Source organism: Bos mutus, chromosome 15 (assembly GCF_027580195.1).
Source record: "Bos mutus isolate GX-2022 chromosome 15, NWIPB_WYAK_1.1, whole genome shotgun sequence".
Lineage (NCBI taxonomy): Eukaryota > Metazoa > Chordata > Mammalia > Artiodactyla > Bovidae > Bos > Bos mutus.
In genome coordinates, this window is record NC_091631.1 from 55,193,573 (window position 1) to 55,208,649 (window position 15,077).

The 15,077-nt window shown below is 48.8% G+C and overlaps 1 protein-coding gene across 4 annotated transcripts in view; it reads right to left on the reverse strand.

The window, feature by feature from the left end:
* The window catches only part of ZBTB16 (zinc finger and BTB domain containing 16), a 203,549-nt gene that overhangs the window by 106,714 nt on the left and 81,758 nt on the right, over window positions 1-15,077 (reverse strand). The gene's annotated exons all lie outside the window — the stretch shown is intronic.

Consider the following 15,077-nt stretch of genomic DNA (forward strand, 5'->3'; position numbering starts at 1 on the left):
GATATCATCATTCTATAAAAGGAAGGTGGCAGCCATCGGTACTGGCTTTCCAAAGTACTTTTACGCACGCTATCTCATTTTACCGTCACTGCCATGTGAGGTGGGCCAGCCACCCACGATCACCCCAGCACCCCGGGAAGACAGGAGCCCTGGTAACCACTGTTCACAGGTCCAGCCTGTGATCCTGGTCCTTGCCCACCGGACCCCACTGCTAGGGTAGGAGACAGCAGGGAGGCAGGGAGGCGGGTGGCTAGCGGGGAAGGTCTAGAGAGTCGGTTGTGGGCTGGCATAGGGGCCTTTTGGCCCGGAACTCTGCCTTTCCTCCCACCCACACTCCTGTTCTCAGGCCTCTCTGTGCTTCCGCCGGATACGGGATCCACCCCCGCCTTGCCCGCCGTCTCCTCAGGGGCCTCAGCCCCGAGGAACCGAGCAGGTACTGCAGCCAAAGGTAGGAGCCGAGGGCGGTGGGGCGGCAGGCAGGCACTCTTAGGGGAACCGCCCATCACAGTTGGGACGCTGATGTGTTAGGCCCACAGTCAAAGGCTGGAGGGCTGCTGGTACAGGATACTAGACGAATGCAGGTGGAGAGGGGGAGGATCGTACATTCCAGTCAGCGGTGCCCAGATCATGACACTCAGGCCAGCCACCCACTGCCAGCACCTTCCAAGTCCCATGAGAGCCCAGAGTCCATCACCGCCCTGAGGGCCCCGGGGTGAGTACGAGCCCAGGCTTGGTAGCTTGAAGACCGTATCTGGGGTCCAGTGTGGCCAGCTTCTGTCGGCCATCACGCCCAGGCCCCTTCACAGAACTCTTTCTCAATCACAGTGGTGTTTGCTTGCCTTCCCTTTCCCCGCGTGCCAAAGACAACACATGATTTCTCAATCACAAGTACACACACACCCTCATCTGTGACACGGCCGTGCACCCCACCCCCATGTTATCTGATTCGTGGCCGAGGCCGATCCATCCCAATTGAGAAATAATAACTAACAGAACAGAACATTTCCACTGAGCATTCTCAACTCTAAATATATTTCACAATGCTGGGCACTGGGACATGTCTTAATAGCATTCTGGGCAAAGCGGGTTTTAAAATACGCACCCAGGCGTGTGCGTGTGCGTGTGTGTGTGTGCGCACCCATGCATGTTCACACATGGTAGCTGACTGCGCCTGTCACTTGCCCAGGCAGGAGAGGGGTTTGCTTTCCCAAGAGCTGTTCTGTGAAGCAGCAAAAGCTTTATTCACAGGTGGTCCCACAGGTGACTCTGGTGCACACGCTCACGGTCTGGTCAGCATGGGTTCATCTTATTTATCTCCACCTTTGTCTGCACTAATGCTTTCTTAGCTTCCAGGAGTGCCCACCTCTGGGGTGGCTGTCAGGAGGAAGAGGAGCACAACATCCTTTAGGGTTGGCTTTCCCAAAGGACACTGGAGTGTTCGAGCCTTGGGTTTCAGCAGCCACCACCAGGAAAGCACCCCCAGTCCACTCTTGGGTTTCTGTTTCTTCCTTCTGCAGGTTCCAGATCAAGTCTCTCACCCAAAGAACACGTTCAGGGTTACCCCATCGCCTTGTTTGGTGCCAATGGATTTGCCTGGCCACTGGTGTCAGCGGCTTTCTTGACCAACAGGAACGGCGTGGTGTGTAAGGTGATGCACTCTTGCCCTCTACTACAGGGGGAGCAGGAGGAAGGGAAGGATGGCAGGGGAGCAGCCAGAAGACCTGGATTCTGGTCCTAACTTGGTCATTGATTTGCCTTACAACCTTGCAAATCCTGCTCTCACAATCTCTCTGCATTTTTTTTTCACCTGTAAAGTGATGGATGATGTCTAGTGAAAGTCGCTCAGTCGTGTCCACTCTTCGCAACCCCAGGGACTGTAGCCCACCAGGCTCCTCTGTCCATGGAATTCTTCAGTCAAGAATACCAGAGGGAGTTGCCATTCCCTTCTCCAGGATATTTTCCCAACCCAGGGATCGAACCCAGGTCTCCCACATTGCAGGCGGATTCTTTACCATCTGAGTCTCACAGGGTCAAAATTTTATTATTCAAAAGACTTACCATACCCTTTTATCCAGCCTCCAAGGGATTCCTCTGAGGGGTATAATCACCTCTTTGGTTGGGAGGATCCCCTGGAGAAGGGAATGGCAACCCACTCCAGTATTCCTGCCTGGAGAATCCCATGGACAGAGGAATCTGGTGGACCACAGTCCACGGGGTCACAAAGAGCTGGACGTGACTGAGCGAGGGCCACATACATTCTCTCCCTGAGCCATATGCCATCTGTGTGATGCCTCACAACACCTAGGCGGTCGGGCCAGGACAACCCAAGCAAAAAACTGACACCCATTCCCAGAAATCTGTTCATTTTAAATCCTTCTAATCCAGACAACCTAAGTTCCCTCCTTCACCCACTTGCAGTCTATCTTTCAGTGAAAGAAACTTCCAGAACTCACGACCAGCCCTTTCTTTGGAACCATTCTGCCGCCCTGCACTTTCCAGCCTCCAGAGACACGGGTGTCCTCTCCTGCCCAAGCCTCGGGGTAAGGAAACTGCCCTGCTCCTGACGCACTAACTCAGCGCCCCCACACAGGGGCCAAGGGTGGCGTCCAAGCGATCCCAGGTGGAGTACAAGGACCAGGGTCCTGCCTGACTGGCTGAGAGAGTAGGACAAAGCAGATGGGGTCCAGAAGAGAGAGGGAGGCACCTCACAGGCCCGCAGCTCAGCTTGAGCCGGTTTACCCATATCCTTTGCTACTGTTTAGATGCCAAGAGATGGCTATAACGAGGCAGTGACCTCTCCTAATTCAAAGCAAAGGGAAACGGGCAGAGAAGAATCTGAGTGTATTTAAGGGTCACCAATAGATTCTAAATGGCGCCGTCTGTGGGAATGATCAACGTGGAAACAAAGTCCCAACTGGTTTCTAGAGCAAAAGAACAAACTGTCAGAACTCAGGGTCTGTCTCTCTAGAGCAGTGGTCCCCAACATTTTTGGCACCAGGGACCTGTTTCTTGGAAGAGAAATTTTCCATGGACCACGGTGTGGGGTGGGGGGAATGGTTTGGGGATGATTCAAGTGCATTACAATTACCGTGCACTTTATGCCTATTAGTGTTATATCAGCTCCACCTCAGATCATCAGGCCTTAGGTTCCAGAGGCTGGGGACTCCTGCTCTAGACCACAGCCCCCATCACCTCCGTCCCTCATGGTGCTGCTGCAAAGTATTCGATGAAAATGGAAAGTCTGTCCGCCTCTTTCTTCCTGAGCCACATACACCTATATTTTCCCAGCCCGGCCATGCCTTCTCACAAGGTCGAACTGCTCGTGGCCATCTGAGGTCCTCAGCCTCCACTGTAACACAGGCAAGGAGGGCAGCTCAGGACATCTTTGCACCTTTCTACGCCTGCTGCCTTGGTTTTCACACTCTCTTCTCTGAGAAGCAAGAGCACTGGGCACGGTTTTGAGTGCAACCCAGTTCGAGACGGCCCAAGCATCTCCACACTCTAGTCGGCAGAGAGTCCATTCCCTCACAGGCTTCGGGGCCCCACCACCCACTCTTGGGGAGCAGGCCCAGATGCTCTCCCACCCCCGCTTCTGCCCCAGCATGTCCACACCTGACTCATTGGGTAAACTCACCCTGAAGCTAAGAGATTTTCAATTCGGGCCAAGAAGACCAAAAAAAAAAAAATTAACCTCTAACAGGTTTCTAGCTATTTTCTCAAGAGAGCTGAATCATTATGAGAAATCAGAGGTAAGCTAAGACGAACTTCTTAACAAGTTAACTGGAGGGAACGACACACTCCTCACTGATTCTCAACCACACAATTCTTGCCCAGTAAAACCAAGTCAGCAAGCTACATGCTCATTCAAACCACTTTCGTGCTGTTGTGAGCCTGAACGTTCATACACATCTGCTTTTGACTGTGACTATGTAATGGCAGAAGGCCTGTTTCGCTTTCCTTTTCTTCGTAGGGCCTAGTTTAGAAGCGACTGCTCAGTGCTGCCAAAGAAATCCCAGACAGCCTCCTCTCATCTGAACACTGCGCCAAGCACAAGAGCCTCATGGGCACCTCCAACCCAGAGCTGGACCTTCACTTGTGCCCCTGAAGTCCACGGGTGGAAGGCCAATGGTGACGTCACAGCTGCACAAAGCCTGAGCTTCAGGCCAACCTCGCCTCGGGATGACGCTTCATCTCCCCACTAGAACACAACAGGAGAGGAAGTGGGAGCAGGGAGAGACTGACGCTAGATGCCATCCTCACCCGCCCAGCCTCCAGGGACAGCGGTCCATACCAGCTGCTCCCTAAGGGGCACCCTCTGCATCTGTGCCCTGCTGGAGAAGCTCAGCCCTCCTTCACCCCACACGGCCAAGGACTAAGGGGAGAACGCTAGAAGCAGGGCCGGCACCAGTGCTTGCCTCAGAGAGACAGGTTCAAAGCCCAGCACTGCCAATATTCCATTTCTTCCCAAGCTCCTCTGCCAAAGACAAATGGCAGTGAGAACAGACCAACAAGAGGGGAATTCTGTTCCAGTAACCCAAAGGCTGTCCCTCTTCGCTGTCTTCCTGGGGAGGTGAAAGTGCCTGCCCTGTGACTTTGCTGGTCACACCACACCAGCACTGAAAACTAAGATCTGTCCTGAGAGTTAATTGAGTGGGGGAACCACTGACTCACCTCTGTCTGAGAGAAGATGCAGTGGGGAAGCCATCCTAGAAGGGCCTTTATAAGATGATGCTTTCTTTGTTCTCACCCTACACGACTCCATCCCCCACTCCCACCAACACTCTAGCTTCAGCAGCTCTGAAGGTCCTTCCAACTCACTCCTCTACTTGGTGTGAGCTCCCCCACGAGCAGAAGTCAGCCCAATGCTTGATCTTTCGCTTCCTGATCCCGCGACCATCAATCTGACCTACACAGTACTTCTAGGGGTACTCAGAAGAGATGAGGACAAGATAGAAGGTTCTATGACTCAGCTCCCCATGATGGTTTCAATGATCCCTTTCTCTCAAAAGCCTGCTGCCTTCCGGGAGTCAATACTGCCTAAGGCTCTCTATTGATCATGGGAAGGCGGCCCCATACAAACCTCCCGCTCCCCTCTTGAGCCGGACCTGTCCATTGGCCCTGACTGGCAGCTGTGTCTCCCCACATGGGCATCCTGTGAGCTGGGTCCCTTTGGGAGCTCTGACAAGGCTCTCAGTCTGCAAAGCAACAAATGGCCCTTAAACCCAATGGTAAGAGAACCTCCCCGGCCTCCCTCACCTCTCCGAGTGGAAACAGAACTGATAGAGGAAAAGAGTTTATGCACTTCCACAACGGGCTTACTCTTCTTCCCCAGATCATTAAATTCACAATGTGCCTTCAATGTCCACTTGCCTTCAATTCAAATGCCAAGAGGAAGGCCAAACAGTCAACGCCATTCTGGGCTTAAACTTTAAGAGATGAGTGAAAAGCGATTGGGTTACGAGGGATTTACTCCCAAAAGCAACTTCTAGGGAGACTGCAGAGTGTTTCTGTACACGGTCCAGGCTTCTGTTCTCTCTCCACATGCCTTTCTGTGGTGAAAGAATACTCTGAACAGAACTGTTCCGCTAGCAGCCTCCACCCTAGGCCAGGGCAGGTCATCCACAGGACACCTGGGATGCTCACGGAATGTTCTCTACTTTCGAAGGGTGACAGGGAATCTTCTCAAGGGACATCTCTCTCTCCTTCTTAGTCCATACCATGCAATGCACAAGCATGCGAGATCTTAGTTCCCCAGCCACGCACTGAAACCGCCTTGGGAGTACAAAGTCTTAACTACTAGACCACCAGGGAAGTCCCACAAGAACATCTTTTAATGCTGTCAATAGTGAGTGATCTATTTCAGTCACCAAGGGTCCACAGGCACATCCAGTGTCATCCTCCTTAGGTACTTTCTTGGAGTATCAAGTCCACAATTCTGGACTAAGCCATTTGTAAGTTCTTCAAATCTACAAGCTCCTGGAAGACAGGAACCAGGACTCCATTTCTCCCTCCAGTCCCTCAGCACCGACACAGGCAGCCAGAGCAGACCCATGAGAGGCTACAGCTCCTGAAGCAACTGCCAAGCACCCCCAGACCAAGGGATAGCCCACACTAAAAGCCAGCCCTGGAACTGCCTGGATTCAGACAGGAGGCCTGGCACCCCCAGAGAGAAAAAGCAAGCATAGTTCTAATCTTGGCTAGGGAGTGGGTCACGTCCATTTTCTCAAGGCATAAATAAGGGAAATTGTCCTTTTACCCACTTTTTTTAAACGTTGAGATTAGACAGTCATTTGACAAGCTGTGAATGCTTAGCTGGTATTACCGCAAATTATCCTTCTAGCAATAGAGTTCGTTGCTCTCTGACTAGTCAATATTAATAAACATTAGCGAATGCTTTTACAACACAATTTATTTTTTAATACAGCTCTTTATGTATGCCATAAAGTAAATATACCAATAAAAAGCAAGGATTTCAAACAACAGATTAAAAAAAGCAACCAAGAACTAACAGAGTGCTAGTTAACACCTTCTGTGCTGCTAAACGGGGGGCAGGCTGACAGCAAGCATCCCTCTGCTGGGGATCCAGGCCTATGGGCCATGGAAGATGGAGGCCGTTGCCTCAGAGCCTTTTAAAGAGGCATATTTTCTCAAAAGTCTAGATTAGAAGCGTGGTATTTTGACCACTAGTGGTAAAGAACCGCCTGCCAGTGCAGGAGACATAATGAGACACGGGTTTGATTCCTGGGTCAGAAAGATCCCCTGGAGAAGGGAATGGCAACCCACTCCAGTGTTCTTACCTGGAGACTTTCATGGACTGAGGAGCCTGGTGGGCCATAGTCCACGGGGTCACAGAGAGGTGGACATGACTGAGCAACTAACACACATATTGACCAAAAAACTGGACGGGAAGTGGGGGACACAATGTTCACTCTAGCTCTTCCAGGAACCGTCCCAGCGACCTTGGTCAAATCACTTACCCTCTCCAGATTTCACTCTGCAGCTTTGGAGCCAAGCAAGAATTGAGTTAGATGACTTCCTAGGCCTTTTCCAACCAGGTTTATGACATTAAAGGGCTGTGGGGTTAACAGGGGCCTGTGCTAGCCAGACTACAATCTTCTTTGTGAAGAGTCCATACTGGTAACATCCCCTCAATCTCTGTCACTGAGCCCAGAACATAGGAGGGACTCAGTGCATCTTTGCTCAGTAAACAGACAAATATGAAAGGGAATTCAAGGAGAAAAAATGTAGAGGTTAAAAAACCACACTGCCTTTTACACATGCATGCACGCACACACGTGTGCACGCACACACACACACACACACACCAGTAACAAACAGTTGTCCCTTTAGATGGCCAACAGGCACATGAAAAGATGCTCAACATCGGTAATTATTAGAGAAATGCAAATCAAAACTACAATGAGGTATCGCCTCACAAAAAGTCAGAATGATCATCATTAAAAAGTCTACATTTAACAGATGCTGGAGAAGGTGTGGAGAAAAGGAGAGAAACCCTCCTACACTGTTAGTGGGAATGTGAACTGGTGGCAGCCACTATGGAAAACAATATTTTGTTTTCAGAAAATTTAAAACAGAATCACCACAGGAATGAGCAGTACCACTCCTGGGGATGTATCCAGAGAACACTATAATTTGAAAAGATACATGCAACCCAATGTTCAAATCAGCACTACTCCTAATAGCCAAGACATGCCAACAACCTAGATACCTAAATGTCCATCAACAGATGAATGGATAAAGAAGATGTGACATATAGATGCAGATAAAGGTATACACACACAATGGAGTACCACTCAGACATAAGAAAGAATGAGGTAATGCCATTTGCAGCAACATGAATGGACCTAGAGATTATCACACTAAGTGAAGAAAGAGGAAAACAAATACCATGTGATATCAGTTACATGTGGAATCCAAAATATGACACAAACGAACTCGTCTATAAGACAGAAACAGACACGCAGACACAGACAACAGACCTGCGGCTGCCAAGGGGGAGGAGCGAGACGGGCGAACCGGGAGTTTGGGATTTGCAGACGCAATCTATTATATAGAGAACAGACAAGCAAAAAGGTCCTACTGTACAGCACGGAGAACGCTATTCAAAGCCCTGTGATAAAGCGTAATGAAAACGAGTAAGTCAAAGAATGTGTGTATAACTGAATCATTTTCCTATACAGAAGTTAACACAACCTTGTAAATCAACTATATTTTAAGCTAACGTTTTAAAATAGAACAGTTGTCCCTGTTGTCCAAAAGAGAAGACCTCCCTGGGCTTCTTGGAAGGAAAACCATGCATTCTGCCTTGGCCCGGGATCAAGGCCAATCTGGAGCTGAGTGAAGAGTGGCAGGGGCTGTCCTGAGCCTTGAAAATATGAGGAGGAACAATGTCATTCCCCACGGCATAACCACACGAAGTACAGTGCTTTCAGATAAGGCTGCCCCAGAGTGTTAAAACACAACGTCAAAAATGACAAAGGGCCGTGCTAATCTCCCCGCAGCAACTGCTCAAAGAAGGATCTTCGTGGCAGCCCAGCACCGGGAGGCCCAGGCTTCTGGCTGTTATGTAACCGGCCCTTTGTTTTAAAGCACCAAGTTCTCCCAAGTCATTTATTTGAAATATCTCTATCAACAAATTTCACCAAGAACAAAAGTTTTTCATTTGTGCACCAGGCTATAGGATGATCTTATCACACACAATCTCATACGGTCTTCTTTCAACAAGGTCTTAGCGTGCTTATCTGCGAACTTCCTGGTAGCCAAATATGATTGAAATGTTCTATTTATGCTCACTGGATTAAGGAGATGTTGCAAAACTGCACAAAAACCTGGCAGATGTAAGCAAGGTATTACAGCCGGGCCAGTTAAGATGTGAGGGAAAGAGATCAATACACACTTTTGTAGTTTTCTTTTCTTTTTTTTTTTAATTTTTTTTTTTTTAAGAAACCAGAAAAGTTGTGCTTTCAGAAAAGGGGAGAGGAAAAAAAGTAAAATACCTTAAGATTTATAGCTTTTCAGAGCTTTTTTCCAAACCCAAAACAGGGCACCATGAGGCATGCTTCATGATGTCAGCCCAAGGGAAACAAAAATAAACCCAAAATATTCTCTCCAGATCCCAAAAGGCCCTATATGGGAACTGAAATATGATTACGGATGAGCAGCGCTTTTTCGCTCTGTCACTCCTATATGAAGCTTTCAACCAGTAAAAATAGCCAATTTCTAGGAAAACCCTTTCAAAAAGCTACAGATTCCCCCTTAATCTTCCTGCTCTGCCCGGGTGTGCGGAGGAAATGTCGTTCTCGTAGTTATCTAGGCTCATTCTGACATGCTCTCCTGTTAGCCAGGCAGCCAAAATTCTACCGCCTTCCCATCCCACAGACCAGCCATGAATCCTTAGAGACTATTGAAAATAACTGAGGTTTATTAAGGGCCTGAGGAGAAAGTTCCTGTGGAATTAAACCCTTCTGAAAATCTTCTTAATGTATATTGCCTCATTCTTTCTGCTTTAGCACACCGAAAATTGAATTACTTCTCTATGAGGATGCTGAGATTTTGGAGCCATCATTCTGAACATCAGTCTCGAAACGCAAGATCGGGGAGTGCACAGATGAACCTGTGTGGACATCCAATCACACTGCAAAAGTCATTGTCATTTTAATGAAGGAAAAAGGCAAAGCCCCAATAGATAGCCATTTCTCTGCTAGTTCTTTTTTCCTTCTAGAAAAGTGCAAAAAAAAAAAAAAAATATCTAGTCTACAGAGATTTAATAGTAATACGGCTAGTGTGTTTATAAATCACATCCGAGTCCGAAAGGGTTTGCTGAGGACGGCCTCAGCCACCTCGTGTCTGGGGAAGGGAGCACAGTCCGCTTTCCGTGGAAGAGGACACTGACGGTGAGTCACTGATCTTCCCGTAAAGCAGGCAGAAGTCTCCACATCTCCCACCTCCCGCTCCACACGCACACTTGCCCACCTGAGAGAGTACGTGCTCCACCCGTAACGTCCCCTCATACCCCTAGAGGCACCAGAAAACCACCAGCAAGAGAGGAGACATGAGCACACGCCCGGGACTCACCCAATGTGAATCGGGAAGTAAACGGGGCCACGGAGCGCACAGGTGAGTCCGATGATGACACCCAGCGCCCACAGCAGGCTGGCTCCTGAAAGGACTTCATCACCTCCTACAGGGAAGACCTCAGGGAATGCTTGCAGCCTCACCCCCGACAGCTGTTTAGTATCTGTTAAGCACCTTCTGGGTGCCCAGTTCTGGGAAAGTTAAGACTGCACTGGAGCCGAAGTCCATGTGGGTAGGTTCTGCATCAGCGTTATTCTCCATCACTGCACTCCACTGATTTCCGGCATATCCATTCCTGCACTTGCCAGGACTGACAGCTATACACCGTGTTTTTGCTGCTATTCCTTATCTCTACTAGACTATAAGCTCCCTGAAAGCAGAAACTATCTGCTGTAGCTTCAGAGTCTGGCACAGTGCCTGGTACAGAGTAAGGATTCGATACATTTTTTAAGTGACGGCTTTATTGAGATCATTTACATACATACCATAAAATTTACTCCTTTAAAGTTACTCTGACGGTTTTTAGCCTGGTGAGCTGCCGTCCATGGGGTCACACAGAGTTGGACACGACTGAAGCGACTTAGCAGCAGCAGCAGCATATTCACTGAGCTGTGCAACTATCACCATTATTTCCATTCCCAGAACATTTCTATCACCCCCAGAAGAAACTCTCTACCTGTTAGCAGTCATTCCCTATTCTCCTGTCCCCCAGTCTCTGGCAACCACCAATCTATCTTCTCAATGGATTTACCTATTCTGAACATTGATGAAATGGAATCACACAGGAAACCTCTTTTGTCTGGCTTCTTTCACTTGGCATAATGTTTTCAAGGCTTGTCCATTCAGTAGCATGCATCAGTACTTCATTCCTTTTGATTCCATGGGATGATATGTGTATGCATGCTCATGACCGACTCTTTGTGACCCCATGGACTAGCCCTCCAGGCTCCTCTGTCCATGGGATTCTCCAGGCAAGAATACTGGAGTGGGTCGCTGTGCCCTCCTGCAGGGGATCTTCCTGACCCCGGGAACAAACCTCAGTCTCTTAAGTCTCCTGCATTGGCAGGTGGGTTCCTTACCACTAGTCCCTCCTGTTACGTATGTATGAGAAAGTGAAGTTTCAATCGCTCAGTCATGTCTGACTCTTCTATGATCCCATGCACTGTAGCCCGCCAGGCTCCTCTGTCCATGAATTCTCCACGCAAGAATACTGGAGTGGGGTGCCATTTCCTTCTCCAGGGGATCTTCCCAACCCAGGGACTGAACCTGGGTCTCCCGCATTGCAGGCAGATTCTTTACTGTCTGAGCCACCAGGGAAGCCCTGTATGTATGTACATATATAGGGCTAATTTACACATCTAATTTATCCACTCATCAGCGGATGAACTTCCGGTTGTTTCCCCTTTTGACTATTATAAATAATGCTTCAATATGTCCATGTGTGTACAAGTTTTATCTGTGGACATCTGCTTCCAGTGCTCCTGGGTGTTCACCTAGGAACAGACTTACTGGTACCTCTATGTGTAACCTTCTGAGGACCCTTCCAAGGCCAGACTCTTGCAAGGCAGCTGCACCATTTTACATTCCCATCAACAATGTATGAGGTTTCCAATTTCTCAGTACATTTTTGGGCTAAATGAATAAATGAATGAAGATTCTTTCTGCTCTAAAAGCCTGCGGAGAAGGGGATACATTTCCAAGGCTCCAGCACTAAGCTCGCATCTTCATCTGCAGACATGACATGCCACACTTGTGTTGAACAGAAACCCCAAAGAAGGCTATTTATATTTAGCTCATTCTAGAGAGAGAGAGAGAATCGAATGAAAAAATGAAGACAAGGAAAATAAAACTCCAGACAGCTCAAAGTGGGTTCTACCTTTGCATATGATTTCAACCCCCACTCTCCACCCCATGTCCAGACTCAATAATTTAATAACACACACGCCTTAAACAGATTTAGTTGAAAAAAAATATGCCCAGGATCCCAGCTCAACTGCAGCTGACTCTGATTTGGTCAGCAAGGAGAGCAGCTTTATTTGATAGCCCTGCTTATCTAAGACGGGAAGTTTGAAAATATACTTAAAATCAACACATACAAACAAAACTATCCCAGGAAAAGGCTAGGAGAGAGACCCACAGAGATGAGGACACAGGCAAGCCAAGAGCAAGGTTGGCCTCTCTTCCCAAAGTGTGGGAGTTGGGGGAGAAGCTTCGAGAAGGGCTCCTCAAACTTCTTTTGCTCCCCTTGTCTCTCTTTGTAAAAGAAGGCAGCTCTATGCTTGCTGCACAGACTCCTTGCAAAGAACAAACAAACCAAGGCTGGGACAGAGCAAGGCCCCTTGCAAGCTGCAGGTAATTAAAACGGCCTGTAAATGCCCCAGCAGAAAGCACTTCAAAGAGACAGTAATTCCAGCAATGGCCAGTCAAGACCGTGTGGTGTAAAAATTATGAGTTTTCCCAACGGGGAGCTTTGTGTGAAAAGGACAAGGGTTGGTGGCAAAGGGAGGGCGAGCCACACGGAGGAGGCTGACAACAGCATCCACACTGCGTGTGCGCAGGACTGTGTGTGCGAGCGTGCATCTTGGTGTCACGCACGAGGGCAAGAGAAAGGAGGGTTGTGTATGTGTACAAGAGTGCACATGTATCGACACTGAGACGGTCCAAGCACGTGGGCATGAGATAAAAGGAAAAACAAAATAAAAACAATAATGCATCTTCTCCCCGTGCTGGGCCTCATTTCACAGGGAGGAGTACCAGGCAGCCTGCTCGCTCCGCCAGCTCCTAACCTGTAAGCCCGCCCAGCGAGGTGTGCAGGAAATGCGTAATACCCAGGACGCTGGGCATGGCCGGCAGCCACCACACAGCCAGCTCTCTGGGTAGGCTCGTACTTTCCATCTCACAGACACGCACCCAGGACCGCAGACCACAAGCTATGTTATCATAAAACAGAGGATGGAGAAAAGAGATTCTTAAAAAGAGTCAATGTGGTCATGACTCTGACCACATTCGCTAAATCTTCTGTGTTACCTGCCTGGTGGCCCCGCACCCAGGGGATGCGGTGACGAGTCCGCGGCATGGAGCCAATGCACAGGACAAGGGAGGTGGCAGCCTCGATGCACAGGGACCCTGGCCTCACTTTTACAGTACACGGCACAGAAAACCCACACCGACACGTCTCAGTGATCACCTGGCCACAGCATCATCACCATTTTTAAAAAGCCTATCACTAGGGTATTATTTTTCCCGTATTCTCCCGACAGGATCTAATAGCCACAAAGGGACATTTCTCCTCGTAGGAAAGCTAGCATCACCTCTAGGGTGCTTCCACGGTCCTTCCACTCCCAGAGCTGACAAGCATCCATGTCGCCCCATCCTTTCTGCCTGTGCACCTACTATGGCAGCAGCAGCGCTTGGGGCTGCATGGCTCGCTTGTCTGACTCTCCTACTAGATGGACAACGACCTGAAGACAGACGCAGCCTCACTTCTCCATAATCTCCAGCCTCACAAAGGGGCTGGATCTGTGGCTGCTCAGGATATGTTCTGGGGAGGAGTGAGTGGGCAGAGGCATCTTGGCAAGCCCGTGGGCAACAAATAAGCAGAAGAGGGCTGGGGTACATACAGCATAGTGTGCAGAGCCTGGTACCCAACTCTCCTTAACCTGCATCAGGCGGTTGAGGGGTTACGTGGCCCTTGGAAGACCCGGAACCAATGGAAGGAAGGTGACAGCAAGCCGGTGCTCGCCGGGGTGGCAGGGAAACGGAGGCTGACGCGAGCCGGTGGCTTTATTTCCCCATAAACAAAATCGCACTCTGCCTCCCTCCTGGTCCCACTCACTAACTCCTCCCTGACATCACTGGCTTTAAGCCCACACATAAAAATGTCCTTTACTATTTTTATTTAATGAGCTTTCATTTTCCTCCCCTTCTTTGTAAATGAGAAAGGAAAGTCCACCTCCTAATGGGGATGGGGGAGAGGAAGCCAAGTGGAATCTTTTTAAAATAGGCCATAACTTCACCAAAAGGCTTCTCCTGGACAATACACCCGACGCACCCCAACCCTCTCCCAGCCCCTGCACCCCGCCACCCTCCCCTTTCTCACCACTCAAAACAAGATGCATGGATTTTGGACATTTGATTACTTTTAAGTATATATTTTCCCCTCAAATAGACTGAATACAATGGTTAGGAAATGTGACAGAAAACTATTCTGAGCCATTTATTGCCTTAATACCCACCTTTGTCCAACAGGCAGTTTTGACAACAGCGATAAATTCCAAATTTATGTCAACAGAGCATATGTTGAACACCTCATTTCTGAGCTAAAGCGGCATGCTGCCCTATAAATCACCGTTCTGTTTGAAATGAAAGTAGATTACAGGCCTGTGTTATTGAGCAGTTAGAGCTATAGTCATATAAATCAGAACTTTTAACTCTAGGCAATCCGTTGTGCAATTAACTAAAGGGTACTTTGTCATTTCAAGGCTTGTGCACAGACTTGGCAGGGCTCAGAGCTACTGGGGAAGGGGGTGGGAAGGAGAAAAGTTTTCAGGCTGCAGGAAGGTTCTCGCTACAGCGTCCATCATACCACCACCACCCACGTCCCCCACCCCCAACCACCACCACTGCAACAACCTGCCAAGATTGAACACTGGCAAAGACAACCTTGTAATCAGTACCTGTCACGAAGACAACATCACACCGAGTATTTGTAACCAAGTCACCTCTGGAAACCGAAGGCTCTTCTCATTCATTAATTAAGCATTTCCTGAGCACAAGCCACATGCATAACCTTGTGTTAGGTGCTAAGGGGATACCTGAGACCTGAGAGGTGATGATGTAACACAGACAACAATACTAAGATGATGTTGGTAATGAAGGAGGATTAGGAAGATGGTATCCAAGACATATTTGAGCACTTGCTATGTGCACCATCTCATTCAACCCTCAGAACAACTCCGTTGGGTATTTGCATTTCTGTTCTG